The sequence below is a fragment of the Lichenostomus cassidix genome, chromosome 4 (genome assembly GCF_008360975.1).
Source record: "Lichenostomus cassidix isolate B80296 chromosome 4, HeHo_3.0, whole genome shotgun sequence".
In the NCBI taxonomy this organism is placed as follows: Eukaryota; Metazoa; Chordata; class Aves; order Passeriformes; family Meliphagidae; genus Lichenostomus; species Lichenostomus cassidix.
Genome location: NC_139484.1, coordinates 66,529,026 through 66,546,978, shown reverse-complemented (window position 1 = coordinate 66,546,978; position 17,953 = coordinate 66,529,026). Strand labels below are relative to the sequence as shown.

Here is a 17,953-nt window from a genome sequence, read left to right as displayed (position 1 = left end):
TTATTTCTTCAACAAAGCAATCGGTATTAATGGTCTGATATTTAATAACTAGTGTGAATTTGCCACATCATCAGTGCATCTACTACAGAATGATATTCTGGCACAGACACTCAAAATAATTTAGTAGAGGCATGTCTTGTTCAGAAAAGCTTATATACCTTGTGAGTCCCAGGCATGCCACAGCATAACTCTTCTGATTATTAAAAAGAATCATTAAATCCAAGCAGAGAACTGCAAATCAGGCCCAAAAGTATCAGGACACTGGTTGCTTAAGAAGGAAATGCTGATCTTCAGCTCACAGCTCCAGGGAGTCCACTGGGTTTGCTTTTCAGAGTTACCAGGAAATAAATAAGAACAAGTGAGTTGCTGGTGAAGGACATTCTGGAGTGAGGTTTGTTCTGGTGCCCCAGGTCCTGTTCTTTACAAATTTGTTCTAAAATTTTGTATTTCTGCTGTGGTTTTTCTCCCCAGTGAAAGCCAAAACAGGCTTTGGACCATCTTGAAAATCATGATGTTATCCCTTATTTCACTGGCTTCAGTGTAAGCAGAAGCATGTTCACAGTTTGCATGGGAATGAAGAGTTTGGAGAAAGAATGTGAGTCTAAACAATGCCCAAGAAAAATCATTCTGGTCACTTCTTACTCACATATCAGGACAGATTTACCCAACAGGGGAAGTATAGGTTGTGGTTCTTCCTTATCCACAGCCCTGCTGATTTTTTGAAAGATGATTTATTTGAGCAGGAGGCAGGTAAAATCAGAAATAAGTCAGAGAAACAAACAAAGCCCAGGAAATTATTGTACTTCAGTAAAATTATTTGGCATATATTCCACATATATTGTACAGAAATAGACTCTTTTCCCTCCAGATTTAAAAATAATTGTCAGTTTGCCAGCCCAAGTGTTTATGACATTTTGAATATGGGTTGAATAAATATTTAAGTGTGGAAAGGACAGTACCTATCCAAAAAAGGCTATGTACAAAACCAGCAGAGAGCACTGATTATGATAAAAAAACCTATCAAACTCCTTGAGCACATTATGCAGTGATAAAAACCAGGATTTTCCTAGAAGTAAAAAATGTATTACACTTTGTACACTCTACAGAGCAACCCAGCACAAGTATGACATTGAATAACTTACACCAATTATATGTTCTCTGATCAAATAGTATTGTGTTTCTATTGGCCTGAGTTTTTGGAAGTTATGAATACAAAGATTTCCATGGAAGATCATGGGCTTTAAAACACATTGAGTTTATTTGAAAAAACACAGAATGTTACCTCATGAACTGTATTTGTATTGATTCCCTGTCTTGGCTGGGGGCTGGAAGAACAGGAAGGGCATTTTGGTGGTGATTGTTCATTTTATCAGCTCTAAAGAGCTCTGCTTTATTAGGGGTCAGAGACAGCTTATTCTAAAGAACTCAAAGAAGAGTTGCTCTTCCCTCAGCATTAACTTCCTGCTCAAATTAATTCAGGCCAATTTGCAGTTTCAAAAGGCAACTGCTGAAAGGAAGGCTTAGTGGGGTTGGAGTGAAAGAGCCCAGGCTGATACTGCCAGGTGGCCTGGAAACCAGATTAGTTGAAATCAAGTTCTTTAAAAAGCAGTATTGTAGCTCAAGCAGATATCCCTGTGTACTTTTCTCTGAGATGCTGACAGGGCAAGGATGATATTTCTTAGGTATTTCTTTGGTATTTCTTTTGCCAGAGACAACACTTTGGGAACTTGAGAACTACTACTGTAAACTCCAGATATTAACAGACTGTGCTCAAACTCCTAACCAGGTATTGTGAGGATCAGAGGGAAAGTTTGGGTTTGTGCCTTCAATCGTTTTGTAAACTTAACATCATGCTTTCTGTGATTTTTCCTTCCCTACTCAGTCAAATATGATTTTACTGTTGCATGGTGATGGAAAGGCTTGCAGTCCCTCCCAGGTGCATGCAGATTGTGACATGACTTATATGTGTCTCAGCTTACTGGGAAGGATGCTGGAAATATTCACAGGATTTTGGCAAAAATCTGCTTTTGAGCACAAAACTGTTTTCCTCTGTCTCCTGTATGTCTCAGTGGAACAACCCATGGTCCTCAATTCTTAGCATACTTCAGAAGAAGGTCCCTTAACAGAGCTAGAAATTTTGCCAAGGAAATTTGTGAGACTTCAGGTGGTTATTTGAACCCTTTTGTGCATATCTCTACAAAACTGCACTGTAGCTACAGAAACAAACACCACTTGAATCACAGACCTACAAAGTATAATCCTCCACATGAAATGTTAAATTTCATCATGCTATTGAATAAAATGCTGGAGATGGTAGATAAGAAATTTGGCCACTTTGACATTGCTGTCAATAACCTATAACTCCTGAGTGAGCATTAGGAAAAAAAGAAATTTTCATAATGTTGTCTGAAGCAGGAAGTTCTATTTTACAACAGGATTGCATGTCATCTGGAAGAGAAGGACTCTCTGTACAAGTGTTTAGGCATGGATAAAACACGAGGCACAAGTTGTTCTGATACCTGTTCACTGGAAGCTGAAAGCCTGCTAGATTGCTCCTCAGACCTGCTAATTTTTATCTTTTTACCTCAGGGTGCTGGATAAGCATCATTTTGACAGAAATAATTCAGCTATTTTAAAATAAAGAATTAGAGCAAGCACAGTTCCCGTTGAGGCATAGAAAACATTTTGGTTTTTGTCTCAAAAGCTCTGTCAGTTAAGTAATTTTTTGAACACATTCAGGAATGAAAGAGAGAGAGAATTTGCCCCACTAGAAAGGCAAGGAAGTACAATACTTATGGATAGAATTATGAGAGAGAAAAAAGAATAAAATTTCAAAAGCCCATTATTTATAATATTTAATTTATGGAAGAGGGATTTTTCTAAGAAACTTCAATTGTTTTGCACCACAAGAAACAGAGATCTTTTAAAAGGCCTCATTATGCTCAGTGATGATTAGAGGGCAGAGTTTCTTGGAAATAGAGTCTTTTCATTTTGAAGTTTCCTACCCTAAATTGTATTGAAAACTCTAAATAGTTTTCCTGGATTGCTGGGTGAGCTCAGAGAGGCTGAGCTACAGAACTAGCTGGTCAGTGAGTTTCTCAAGCATTGGCCTGGGGTTAAGGAGGTGTTGCCATTTGCTGTGACCTTTGAGACCAGCCAGTCAGACTACACACTTCTGGGGTTTGGGGGAAATGGGTAACTAACCAAGTCATGTAGAGGCCATTATAAATATGCTTGCCAAACCCAAGTTATGAAGCTATCCACTGGTCTACAAACAAGGGAAATACCTTTTCAAAGCTCCCCTATTTGTTTTCAAAATTCTTAGAAAAAATACTGCTGAGTGAACAATTTATACTAATGAAAGTATGTGACAAATATTGCTTCTTTTACTGTTTGGATAATTTTGTTGAACATGTAGCAGTTTTTTTCTCATTGGTCCTGGGACTTAGTTCACACTGTTTTTCTTTTCAATTTTTCATTTACCTCATACCTGAAATTTCATCTGTGTTGTTGAATTATTGGCAAGAGTAATTTTTTGTGTTTCCTGGTAGACTGAGCAAAACTTTCACTTGTTTTTTTGTATGATATCACAGAAGAGAAATTTGTTTCTGTTTTCCATCTTCATTCTTTAACAATTTTAGTCTCATTGTCATATGAGTTTAGCTTTCATTTCAGCAAAACACAGAAAATGTATGCGGCAAAGTAAATTCATTTAGAAGTTTATTCACATAATGGTTTTTCCTCTTTCTATTTAACCAACTTCTTAAAAAGCAGCTTAAATTAGATTACTGTTTAATGAAGGATTAAATTTTACCAGGGCTAACTTTTTCCACAGTGACTTAAAGAAAGCAGAGGAAAATGACACAGCCTGGGAACAATTGCCATATTTGAAGCCTGAGGCAGCTTCTTTGCAGCAGTGGGCTGAGGCCTAGGAACCAATGCAAAATTCAAACCTCCAAGTGAAACATGAACTAGAGTGTAAGTTGTTTGCAACCTCTTTTTGCCTTGATGGTGAAATTTGAAGTATATTCTCAGTGGCTGCTCTTACTAATTTAAAAATTCAAAAGCCTCACTGCATTGTGCATGTCACTTTTTACCACAAGAGTCACATTATAGTTACTATAATTGCTCTGTGGAAGTCAGATATAAGCCTGTGTTTAAAGGAACACATTTTTATGAAACTTTAATAACGGCATTGTTACAGATTGTTCTACCAAGCTAAGTAACTCAGCCTGGTGTCTTTTTTCTTAAAGGAAGCTGTGTTGGAATTTTGTTTTCTAGCTTCTCTTTAAAGTGAATCAAGTTTTCAGCACAACCCTCTGGAAACTTTCCACAAAAAACTGGAACCTTTTCCAAGTACAGCCCCTAGAATGTGGAAAAGGATCAGATGCTAGCTGGGTGTCTGGCACCTACCTAATGCTCACATGAAGGTATTTGGGTCTTCAGCTGGTGAAAATGAGCACAGCAATAATATGTAATGCTGGGAGTTTCTCTCACTGCTGATTGAGATATTTGACCCATTAATTGAAGGATAATTGCAAGACTGTTTTGAAAGGTCTCTTGGGAACCCAATCCAGAATGATGCGAGTGTGTGAATATTTCTTTTTCTTTGCAACTATTCTTCAAGGAAAATGTCCTTCATTTCTAAATTCAATGTCAAAGTGGCTGGAAAATTCTGCATGAAGGCAGCTATTCCCTGTGGAAGTGGGGCTGCTTTGGCATGAGATGATGAGTAAAACAAGACCTCCTGCAGGGATGCATGAGGCTGTTGGCAACACCTGTGGTTTGTCCTGGAAGCTTCAGGCCCAGTTCAATTCTGCTTCCCAATGGAGAATGGCCATTAATGAAAAGAACATATCTTCTCTCACCAGTGAGACATTCCCAACAGCTCCTCTCAAGTGCAGTTTACTCATGTTGTATTTGCCTGGCTGACTCCCAGATGAAGGTTTTTGGTGTGCAGTTTATAGGGCCAAAAAAGTTGATCAAAATTGCTCTAGTCCCTAAAAATCAGTTTTGATGGGAATCTAAGCCAGTTTGTGGAAAGAAGGCTGCTTGCCTGTATTTACTTTATTCCTGTCCAAACTGTCCACAGCCCTGGGCTGTGTCACAGTAGTGTTTTACACAGCCACCTCTGCCCAGACAACGAAAACTCTGTGTTAGCAATAAAACCATTTCATGGAAATAGTAACAGTGTAGTCAACAGAGGATTTTCACAGTGGTCTAATCTTTGAAACTAATTCTTTTTGACTAATAAAACTGAAAAGTGTTCCTATTTTGAAATGTACGTATTAACTGTATGAAGCCTTTTATTATGTTAAATGGATTGATTTTTAAAGGCAGGTAGGTATATAAAATACACCTAATCCCAAGAGCATATTTTTTTTCTAATACCTAATACTAGGCAACAAAGGAAGCAGGAAAAGTAAAAATTGAAAATAGAATGTGAAATGTGAACTAAATGTCTTTGGTGCAGAGTCAATTATATTATTAATTACAATCAACGACTATGACACATTTTTACCCCTCCCTACTCTCTGACTTCTTTACTGAGCTCACGAGATACTTCCCAGAAATATTTATTCACCTGTAAGCTATAGAGCAAAGCTGCAGAGCTCTGGAGCCAAGCTCTGTGCCTTGCTGAGGCACCCCAACCAGGGCAATCCCTTCCTGCTGCCAACCTCTGGCTGCTGAGGAAGTGCAGTGGCGCCTGTGGTGTCTCAGTGCCACACGCAACTGAAACAGCAGGAAGGGGCTGAGAAAGGTATCTGACAGATGAAATCAAGCGAGGGGTTAAAGAGTGCCTTTTCATGGGCTTGGTCAGCTAGCTACACGAGCCAAAAGATGTTTGGAATGGTCCCAAGAACCTGAGCAGAAAATCTATAAACTTTATATGTATGTAAATTAGATCTGTATTTCTAGTAGATAGGTAATATAGCTAGCGTATATGTAAAAGAATGGGCAGATGCATCTAATACTTTATATGTATATGTAAAGGATTAGATGATAGCTCTGTGCTCTAGTTACTTTTTCACTTGCCTAAGTATTTTATGAATAAGAAAGGAAGGAAAAGATAGAACTTGGATGCATCAGAAAATAAAATCAAAATTCTTCCATAACTTCGACACCAAAAAATAGTTTCCTTACTCATTAAATTATATTTCCAAAAATTTAAATGGAAAGAAACTTCTTTCAGATCTCTACTGATATATTAAAACAGAAAAAGAAAACCTGCCTATGTAGAATATGATTTTACTTTGAGCTTGGTTTTCTGTGATCTTGAAAGTTTTCTTTTTCTGTCCCTCAGGTACTTCTATAATAAGTATAGAATCATGCAATATGTAAAGAGATAAATTTTCTTTTATTATGTATTGAAAGAGAGCATAAAGATAATGGAAGTCCTTAGCAAAGCAATGCAATCTGATATACTGCCTCAACTGAGCAGAACATACCATTATCTTTCTTATCACTATTTTATACGTTTCACTTCATGCCATTTCGTTATAAAATTACCTACATTCAGTCGCTGTTGCAGTATGGACATTCAGAGATGTGGACATGACATATAATTAATACAGCCTTTCTTCCCTCTTTCTGTTTCAGATTATAGACCCAGATTTTGGACAAGTACATAAATTTTGTATTATAGCATGAGAAGCAATTAATCCCATTAATAAGCAATAATTCATATAATTCAGATCATGGGCTGTCACTATGAATTACTTCATTAGCCAGTTTTTTACCCTAGGCTAAAAAGCCAGCTTCATTAATTCTGTAGAAGGCTTATTTTCTTCTCTTGAAAAAACACAGTCAAACCTATTTAAAGGAATACTCCTCTTAACGACAGATACCATCCAAGAAAAAAATTATTCAGCAGCAGGTCTTTATACATGTTAAACTTATTTAAAAGATAAAACATTTAGATCACATTTCTGTATGGAAAAAATGCCACCAGAAAGATATTTGTTATGAATAATGATTTTCTTCATTGTGAAGGATCCCAGTTATAGATTGGACTCGATAATGAGCATATCATGCTCACATAGAGTTGAATATACTTATTACAAATCATTTTAATGATGCATTAACTTTTAATTAGATCTGCACTTCAAATTAAATATACAGTGAGGGGAATATAACTGGAATGAGAAGGGAAACTTGAGCAAGGTTTGCCCACATTCATTTTATGTCTTCTGAGCTGTGACATTAACACATATTTTACTGAACACCTTCCTTATTATGTTACATCCTGGAGTTGCAGTGAAAAGTATCAGGGAGGAATATGGCTTTCAAGTGCTACCAGGATTATGGTTTTCAATGTCTTCCCTGTGTAGATCTTCAGGCAAGTAAAGGGAATTCTGCAAATCCTGTAAAATACAACTTGAAGAATTCATTGACATAACATTTAAGCTATAGCCACTATATCTTCTCTCTAGTTCGTTATAGTAAAGGATGATATTTATTAACAGTACAAAGTGAAGAAGAGAATAATCTTAACTTGCTTCATTGAATTAAGAGGTGTGTCTCTGAGTGAAATGCTACTCTCTGTTTGTAAAGATGGTCAGCTTGTGAGGTTTGTAAGAGCTACTATCCTCCAATGAAGAAGCTAATGAATAAAATACCACCCTCAACTACAGAGTCAGAAAATGTGACTGCCCTTAAACTGTTTTCTTGTAAGACACAAGTGAAACATTGTCCTTTCATCTTGTTTCTGCTTATTCTGGTGTCTGCAATTGAACTATGTAAAACAAAATGATGTCAATAAGCCAGAGTTACTTTTATGACTGAATGATAGTAAAGAACACTCTATAAATATTTTGTTCACTATTTATAATGAGTTGGATAATGCCCTGCCAGGCATGACACTCAAATTTTTCCATTATATGTCCTTAATACTCAACTCTTTCATTATTCAGTATGTCTGAATATTCTAATCTGCTCTTGAAGGGAAAAAAAAGGTACAACAGTATCAGAGCCCAGGACAATTATGTCACATTTTTATTAAATTAACTACGGGTTGTAAGTTTACCTTAACAACCACTAACATTTCTAAATAAAACCAAGATTATTCCTTGCCTAATTTTTTCCAGATGAAAGGTTTGTGGATGTTTTTTCAGAGGAAATTATTACTTTCATGCTGCTATATACTAGTGAAGTGGTGAGAAATGCTTCCTTTTATTGAGATGGCAATGGTGTAGCAGCTGTGATACAAACACCACGCTGGATGAGCAGCAAATCTTGCAGTGTAGAATTGTTCCAGTAAACGTTAAGTGATTTGAAAAGATCTGACAGGCGAGAACAGCAAGCCCTGGAGTCATGTAAAATGCAAGAGAAATACCACTTTATGGATGCTTTATGAAGGCTTCAGAAACAGAAACAACAAACTAGCTATTAAAATATAATTTAGCAATAATATTGCTCCCAGTTTGAAAACTGTCTATGAGAAATAAATTCTTTTACATTCAAGAAAAATTCTAAAGTCTTAAGAGATGCTCTTATTTCTTGTAGATGGCTACATTTGGCTGGACTGTATGGAAATAACATTCAATTATATGCTACATTGGTACCAGTCAGAATAGCTTATAGCTGGGGAGGATCTCTTCCCTCCCTTTTTCCTTGGTGGCATATTTTCGAGTGCATTTTAATAAAACCCTTGGAAACAAGCAAGGGAAATTACTCAACATCCACCAGAAAGTGTGAAGAGTGAAGAATATGAACATACAGTAATAAGCCAAATAATCAATTAATTCAGCAATGCCTGCTGGCTGTACAATTCAGTTAACCCAGAAGGCTCTGCAAAGTCAGGAGCCACAGAGGAGACATTTCTGGTGTAGCCATTTTGTAGCAGCAATTCTAAATCTCATTCTGAGCTGAGAAACGAGGAGTAGAGTGTCTAACAGAAATACTAAGGGGATTTAAGGTAGACTAGGTAGAATTTATATCCTTTCTTGGGCTTCGGCCAGCATACTAAAGTTGTCGCTCTGCTAGCAAAGAGTGCCTGGGGATTCTTAATGATCAGACATGGTCATGACCTCTGTTTTGCAAGTAATCCAAAAAACAACACATCCTACAGAGCACTGATCCTTACCACTAAGCAGAAACACTGAGGGAGGAAAGACTGCCATGAGGAAAGCATTGCTAGCATGCAGCTCTCCACAGCTTAAGGGAGAAAAAAATTCTTGTGCCTCAACCTTTCTGCATCACTGCCACAAGGTTCAGTGTTGCAAATTGTCAGTGCCATTGACCCCACTTCTGTGAAGCACTTAAGCGTGTGCTTAACTTGGAATTAATAAAGCGGTCAGGAAATGTCACAGCACTTTGCAAGCCTTCCATTCCTGCCATGGTATTATTCACCTAAGCAGCCACCATTTCATGTTGAGGCTTTTGTTCTAAGGGGATGCAAGAAAACAAAAAAATAGGCTTTGTGGTTGTGCTGTGTGTGTTGCTGAAAAACAGCTTAATGCAGTGTTCCCACCCAGTCAGAACTATTCAGTAGAACAATCCACACATCACCAAGTAGGATATGAATGGATACTCTCTACCTGTGCTGGTCAGGTAAATGGCTGACTTTTACCAGAGGTTTAACTCAGCAGTTCTGGGCACCTGCAAAGCTCCAGGCACCTGCATCTGATCCTTGATTGCAGTGTTCCTCTCCCATTGTTGTGCACATACCCAATGTGAGGCTTTTGTAAGAAACGCAGTAGCACCTAGTGTCCAGTGAACAAGGGTTTGAGGAGTACTTTCTTCCCTTCTACTTGGACACAAGAAGCTGTTGTGTTTGCCTATGGAACACATAGCTTGGCAACTGTCTGTCCCTATTGCTTGAAGTCTGCATTTAGTGAGTTTTCCTCCTAGGACTGTACTGGGAGAGCAAACACCAAAGAGCAAATAAGCAGCTGAGTATTTTTTTCATAGTACCAAATTCAAAGATCACCTGACATTTTTGTAGTCTGCTCCAGCTTATATTCTTAGGGGGATGTTCACCTGAAAGTTCCTAGTAATTAGATCACAAGAGTATATTTTCATTCTTGTCTAGAAGACATAACATTTTCTGAGTTAGAATAAATGGGGCTGTAGCTATAGCAGTGGCAAGAGCATTTAAGTAAAGTATTTTCCTCTCTTCTTCCTGTAGCAGAGCCTAATCTGTTGCCTGTCAAGGCAGGGTGATCACTGACAGCCGTGATGGATGAACTGGGAAAGAAATATTTATAGATATTCATATTGTTTTTATTTCCATCTCTCCATTCGTTGCCATCCTTCCTTCATCCATCCCACATAACATGCCTGTCGTCTTTTATACATTAATTCTGAATTCAAATTCTTCCCTCTTCTTTTTTTTCCTAGAATTTTATGGTCTTTGAAGATGATGACCACATCTGTTCTTTAGTTATCAAATATGTTTCTTATTTTAATGATTTCCTTTGTCTTTCCAAGTATCACCTTCAGCAGATCTAAAGTTTGGTTGTACTGATACTTTTCTCATCTCCCATTTGCTCTATACTGGCGAAGATTTTTTTCCTCCCATTCTTACAGCCTTTCACCTCTTTCTGTCAGTTGTGATACAGTTGCAATTTGGGCAAAGCATTGTGCCTTTAAGCTTATCTATTTCTGCTACCTTTGTCTTTTTGATTAGCTGAGAAGACAAATGAAATAAAAGACAGTTCACTCTACTCACTGTGACTCTAGTGTCTGGATTTTGGTTTGGTATTTTGTTTCTTTTTTTAAGCATCTGAGAAGTTGAACATACTTAGAGACTGTTTTTGTCTTTAATGAAAAGTATTGAACACACAACAAATTTCAGATAGTCTCATATCACCTCAGGATCCCCTCAGAACAGAGTGGAACACAGTGCATCTGGATTCTGAAATTTCTCCCTATTTCTTTCATTCTCTGTGATGATTCAGCCTACAGCCCTCATGGCAAGGGGATGCCCCAAGATCCTGTCCCATGATTTTCCATTCCCAGACCACACCACTATTCCCATCTAGGCTGAATGTCTTTAAACTCTTTCCCTTGGTAGTCTCTGCACCAAGAGCAGCTGACCAGTCTCACCTCAGTGGGGAGATGGCAATAGAGTACCTGGAACTGAGGACTTCAAAGGAGTGTGAAATAAATGTTTTACTACTACATCACTGGGTTCTGAATGAAGCAAAGCTGTGAACTCTCCTATTATTTAGTTTAGGTGCTTCTTCTCTTCCCCTTCTCACCCACGGCTACTCTCCTGTGTGATGCCAGGGGAAGTCACAACAGAAAACACTCCTGTTCTGCCTGTGCTGAGCTCCTGCCCTGCCAGCCCAGCCTGTGAGAAGTCCCAGGCCAGGTTCTGCTCTGTGAGGAACCTACACATAATAATCTTACTAGAGCTGGACACCTACCTCCAAGTGTTGAAATTCCAAAGCTGGCCCTTTGGATCTTGCTTTTCACGTCTGTATAAATGGCCTAATCTGAAGCTCCTTGTAGGGCTAGAAAGGGAACACATGACTTTTGTGAGATGCAGATCACACCTTACATGAAGCCGGTGTGAGTTTTTTTAGCTTTTGAAATGGAAACCACCAAATTCCCTGTATGATGCAATCACAGAGATCTTGCCTTCCCAGGATATTATATAAACTCTTCATGCTGCCTGGGTTGCACTGCATGCATCTGTCATTTATAAGCAGAAACTAAGAAAATCCCCCAACTTGTTTCTGAAACTCAAGCCTAAATGTGTTCACTGCTCAGAGGACAATTGCTTGTCATCTGTTTTTCAAGGGTTCTTTTAACAGAGATTCAGCCAGCCAACACATTGTTCAGCCATGCAGAAGCTGATCTCCAGAAAAAATATTTGTGCATGTAAAAAAATCAGAATAAAGGGTTATATGTCCCTTCATTACTGTTTCATTTTGTATTCTCTGTAATAGCCCATATCATTATAAATTCATGATGTAGTCCTGTGAATGTCATTGTTATTTAGCATTAGTTAAGCCCTGGTTAATAGACTCTCACTATGTTGCCACATGTAATGTACACAGTCCTTGAAAAGAGACTTACTCTGAAAATTTTGCTGATCTCTTAAAGGCTGGTTAACTCTCCTAAAATTTTTCCAGCATTGTTAGCACTGTTATCATGCTGGTCAAATATGACTAGTTCCGACCATTTTATTCTAAAATGAATGACAATGGGATTTACTCTTCCTTTTTTAAAGCTATTAAAGATGTTTGTTGTTGTTGTTTCTTTTTTTTCTTCAGAGATTAGTATTGCCCAAGTACAACCTTCCAAGACTTTTCCACACCCAACAACAAACTGCCAACCACAAGCCGAAGGAATACACTCCTCCTGGGATTGCCAGAGTAAGTGTCAGTTGTGTAATGCCACAGCTACACGCCCTTGTAGGAACTCTACTTGGCTCCTTTTGACTACAGGGATCAGTCATTTCCCCCATCTTGCTTTTCTACATCACTGGCACTGGTAAGATATTTTCTGGCAGTTTGTTCCCTGGTCTCTCCCAGCTGCCGCTCTCCCCCAGGCAGAAGTGGGAGACAATCAGGACTGACTGACTGAGGCTCTCAGACAAGCTCCTAATATTCCAAGGTTTCTGCCCAGACACTGAAGTTCAGGAACCTCTGTTTCTCTCCACACAGCAGAAAGACATATTTCTTTTCAAAGAAAGCCAAGATGTTTCATCATCAAGAGGTACAAGCAATTATCAAACCCATGGTTCCAGTCCAGCATTTTACTTGCCAGGAAAATAGCTCACTTGACATTATTTGTAGACAGTTCTCAGTGTAACACAGTGAAAAAATCTTAAAAAAACACATTTGGCATTATTTTTGCCTGTTTCTGCTTCGTTCAGGAAATCCCTCATTCTTTTTCTTCATTACTCCATTTAATATCATTTCTATGGCAGTATTTGGTTTATGGAAGTTGTTAGCTAACAAAAAAGTAAAATTACCCAAAAAAAAGAGCACATACATGGCCTTATTGAAATAACACTGTTGTCTAAAATTACAGCTTTTTTCCTATCATGGACACTTCCATGACTTCCTTACAATTTCAGAGTACATGTCTTTCTAAAAAATTCCCCAGCCCAGCTCATCAGAAGCCAAGGGGGCTGGATCAACATCATGGCCAGTGATTCCTGGGTAGTCAGGTTTTCATCACTGCAAACCATTCCAACGGTCCCAGATGTGAAAATGCCCTTTGGAGACATGCCTATGGTGTGCCAGGTGCCCCCGATAGAGAAAAAACATTTCTTTCTTTGGCAGAAAAGTGGATTCTTTTGGTTACTGGAGCCCAGGAAGAAGGTCAATTGCTTCAGAGCCTTCAGCCTAAAGGAACATTATTCCTATCTGCACTCAAAAATTATTTTTAAAAAATATATAATTAAAATTTAATAAATAAAATCTTGAATAAGGGTATCAATTTTTAATTATTCGACTACTCAGCAACATAATAAAAAGTTAATATGATCATAATGTGTTATTAATGAACAATTAATTACTATAATTAGGAGGTAAAGCTGATGAGCTCAGGAAGTGGTTTAGTGCAAATTATTAAGGCAGAGTTTTAATCTTCCACATATAATGTTCAATGGTTTTAGAACTGATTATGGATGAAACTGAATTTTCAGATCTACACAGCTATAAATCCACAGGACACAACTGATTATATACTTTCCTGTAGTTAATGTTTGATTATGTACTTTCTGGTAGCTAATGTTGTATGTTTTTAGAGTGCTGTCTGGTGGTGGAAGTGATTGCTAATTAATTTTATCAGAAGATATATAGTAGCCCTTATATTATTCCCTCAGTACAACTCTGAAGGGATACAGAAGTCAAAATCCTAGAAAAATTTCGTTTTGACTCTCCATGATTTACTTTTTCAGCTCTTCAGTTGAATAAATATATTTATTTATTTATTGCAAGTTGTTTTCACTAGTTCATTCAATGAATATACAAATACAGAACTTCGGACACAGGAGCTGGAAGCTTTCTGACATTCAGCAGTGGAAACATAAAGCCAGAAAGAAAGTCTGTGATAATTCAGTCCAGTCTTTTCCATTACACAAACTGTGACATCCCATCTACTGATCCATGCACTGAACCCAGTAACTCTTCAACAAATTTTTGCATCATTTTAAAAAAGACATTGTTTTGGTTTAGAAATCTCTGTTAGTGAGGACTTCACTTAGAGCCTGAAAAAAATGTGATTATCAAAGTGATTCTCAAAGCCCCCCTTCAAAAAGCACAATTTCATTTCCACTTGAATTCTGGGAGTAAAAATCCATTGAGACCCCAGTACAGGAGAGAAGAATCTAATTCCCTCCGAATGGTGTCAGCTTCCTTCTCCTCACCTTCTCACTACATAAGCCTTCCCAAATCCACCCACAATATTGCCATCATTTCTGTAGCACACTTTCCTCTCATTTCCCTCATTTCCCACTCATTACACTTTCCATATCTCCTCTCTGCTCACTCTTGCCAATAAATTTCAAGCAACCTGTAGAGATCCCAAGGACAGCTCTCACAACAAGGATTTGTGTGCTAATTTACTCTGTCATGGTTGGTAAATTAAGAAACAAGGAGCTTGTTTCAAAAACCCATTTTCACACCTTATAGAGCTTCCCAAATAAAGAAAAAAAATATTTCATAAGCCACTGAAGAGGAAGGATGTTTCTTCTCTTACATAGATTACCTTTTTCTTTGTACTAAAACTGGTAAACAGCTGCTAAAAGTTTTTGATGCTTTTTGAAACATACCATTCACCTCTTCAGACCTATTTTTTTATTGTGCCTGCCTAACTGCCTGTGTTAACATTACACTGTAACAGTTTATGGACACATTATTTATTTTATGTTAAGGACCATTTAGCACCCTTGAATCCAATGAATCATCCTCCATCTCTGAGTGTGTAAATAACACAACTATTTCCTTCACCCAAGGCTATATAAGGAGTTGAATTCAGATCACAAGCTGAGCATTCAAGTACCAGAGCTGTGAGTGTGACAACCATTCATATTAACCACAGTTTTACGTCCCTGAATATCACAAAATAAAAGCCTTCTTGCAAAAAAATTCCAAGAAACTGAATGTCAATCTCAGTTTTCAATCCTTTCATTGAAAACTTCTCCAGAGCACGTTGCCCTTATATTTCTTATTAAGTCAGCCTTTAAATCATTATAAATTCTGGTTTTATAATTACTAAAATAACAGCTTTGTGTTATTGCTTTCATCTGTCCACTGTGGACATAAACATGGTATAATCACAGCCACATTTCTTTTTCTGTCTCCAACACTTCATTTTTATTCATGATCAGTCCCATGTAAAGGGAGAAATTTGTTCTCAGTGTGAAAGCATATGGCCCTTGGAAGAGAAAAAGAAGAGAAAGAAAACAGTGCAATGTGCTTCCAATTCAGCCAGAAAAATTATTCCATTATAATCAAGACTTGATAAAAAAACCCCAGCACTTCACATTTTTAGCAATGGTAGTACAACATCATATAAAACTTGTGGGATGTTTCAGCCTAGTTCCAATTTAAAACCTATATTAATAGTGTAGTTAGCCCTTTAAAAGCACAACAGTTTCCACAAACGTCCAAATCCTAGGTAATTAGGGTTTTCCATCATGACAGTGTTCTTATTATAATGGCAGATTTGGCAAACAGCAGGTACTCATAGCTCACTGAGGAGCTATATTCTCACTTGAGACCTGCCATCACCAGCCTAATTGCTTCCCAGTGAAACAATAGCATTTTTGTTCAACTATCATCTTTTGTTATTCTGCAATTGGAACAGAATATTGTGAAATTTAACTTCTCTGCTCTAAGCTACAAAAGAGCTTTTCATGGCATGTTTGTAAAATACTGGCATGTGCGGTTTTCTCTTGTGTTTACAGGGAGAATGAGCATTTATTTATCACAAGAATAATAATCTGGGCTTCCTTAAGTTGAAACCCTGTGAAAGTTTAAAAATACAACACATAAATGTCACTGGAACTATTAGAGTCAGTGAGAAACTAATGAAAGAGCCATAGGACCTATTCTTGCATCAGTTACCAGCCAAGGGCTTTTATATCCACAGCTGGTTCCACCAGATCTTCTGGGCTTGCAAGCAGCCATGTCCATGTCTTAAAGAAATCAGGACTCTATTACACAACTGTAAGTTTTCACATATTATTAGTATTTAGCAATCCCAGGTAAGATTGGCAATTTCAGGGCAGAAGCATAAAGCAAGTCTGAGGATTCCCACTCTGCACAGATCAGATGGGGCAGCAGTAGCCCTGCCAGAGGCCATTGGTAGCCACCCCAAAGTGGAGACCCTGGTGTTCTGTTCTGCATCCTCATGGTAGTTACAATTGTCACTAATTCCAAACGTACAACATGTCAGTTACCTGTCATTGTGCAGTGACTCCACAATGGCCATCATGGTGATACAGACAATATATGAAGTAAAAAAAGCCAGCACTCACAGGGCTTGGTGCTGGATGGTACCTGAGCACTTCTGTGAAGGCAGAACAGGGCACTTTCTTTATTTTACCTTACACGTTCTTTTTCTCTCTTTCCAAAAGCACCTATTTAGGAATATTTATTCTAGGGTTTTTGTTTTTTTTTTTTAATTCTGAGGAGACTCTTGTAAAGTACTTTTGGCTGAATATACAAGTATTTTTGGTTTCTAGGCTGATTGACTTCCATTACTTTAGCAGAAGAGAAAGAGACTCTTCTATAAGTGAAAATATCCCACACTGCCTGTGCATACTACTATGGAGGCAATATTTTGGTCTGGAGGGAGTCTTGAAGTCATGAATCCTTCTGAGTTAGCAAAACTTCACATGGGAATTTCTTACTCTGTCCGAACAGTCCTTTTCCCAAAAATCTTGTTTGTGCTACAATAGACAAGCTTGAGATCAAAAAAACATAAATTACTGTGTTCACGTCTGCACCCTGCTAGAGGGACCAAAAGGACTCCAAGAAATCTGCAGATGGAAGAAGGTTTTTCCAGCAGCTGCTGCAATGTGAATCTTTGGTGGCCCAGAGCACACTTTTTCTGAAGGGCATAAAGATAATAATTTCTCCTAAACTTAGATCTTTGAGGACATAGCCAGTCTCTTCTATTGTCTACATTGATAGGTATTTAGTATTTACTAATTCTCAAATGATCTATATTAGAAACAGCTTTGCAGACACATTCTGGGCAGTAAAATTCAGGATAACAAACCCCCATTGACTGTGTCAGCCTAGTGCTGAGGGAACACCAGGTCATTCCTTCCTTGCTGGCAAGGGACTGCCCCTCTGCGTTCACCAAGGAAAAAGAACTCCATTTCCCAGGGGAGCTGATAAAGATGAAGCTTCAAAGCCCTCTGAGGAAGTTTTTCCCATGTCAAGAGGGAGCAGGTTTGGCTGAGAAATTTCCGCCTATGGGAAGGATGAGAAGTTGATCCCAGGAGCTGTTCGAGGGGATTCTCTTTGTCTAAGTGGTGTAGCAATAGAACAAAAGACACTTTCCTGGAGCCAGCTGGGGTCCAGAGCTCTTCTGGTTCCTGCCACATGGACTGCTGGAGTAGATATGATCAGCTGATGTGGTCATCCACTGAATACCAGCTGCCTTTGTGCCAGGATCAGGCCAAGGGGAAGATCAGCCTGCCCAACAATCACCATCTAGATCCAGGGTGTTTTTCTAGTAAGAACAGACCTCAAGGAAGCCAAGGGCCCTGGCAGGCAGTCCAGCAGAGCTCCATGTGCCAGGGAATGTGGCAGCACTACAGGATACAGGCAACCTGGGACAGCTTCCCCAGAGCAAGTGGAGACAACAACTCCATGGGGAACAGGCAAACACTGTGAGGAGAGTTACCACGGGCACCTCCTGGTGATAGAGAGAAAATGGTTCTGGGAAGGGGAAAAGAAACAGTAGGGCATTAGCTGTGGCTCCTCCTCTTCAGAATACTTTCTTTTCCCAGGATTACTTGTGGATCCCCTAGGAA

General features: G+C 38.4%; 2 long non-coding RNA genes across 2 annotated transcripts; one reads left to right on the top strand and one right to left on the bottom strand.

Annotated features, from left to right (window-relative positions):
• Positions 1-3,851: 3,851 nt before the first annotated feature.
• On the top strand, positions 3,852-17,009 carry LOC146438759 (uncharacterized). Its single transcript, XR_014851917.1, has 3 exons — positions 3,852-3,978; positions 12,225-12,326; positions 16,057-17,009. It is a non-coding gene; the product is annotated as an uncharacterized LOC146438759 (long non-coding RNA).
• Positions 7,943-11,420, bottom strand: LOC146438760 (uncharacterized). The gene is made up of 3 exons (XR_014852120.1): positions 11,373-11,420; positions 9,540-9,704; positions 7,943-8,305 (listed from the first exon to the last, which is right to left on the bottom strand). It is a non-coding gene; the product is annotated as an uncharacterized LOC146438760 (long non-coding RNA).
• Positions 17,010-17,953: the final 944 nt, after the last annotated feature.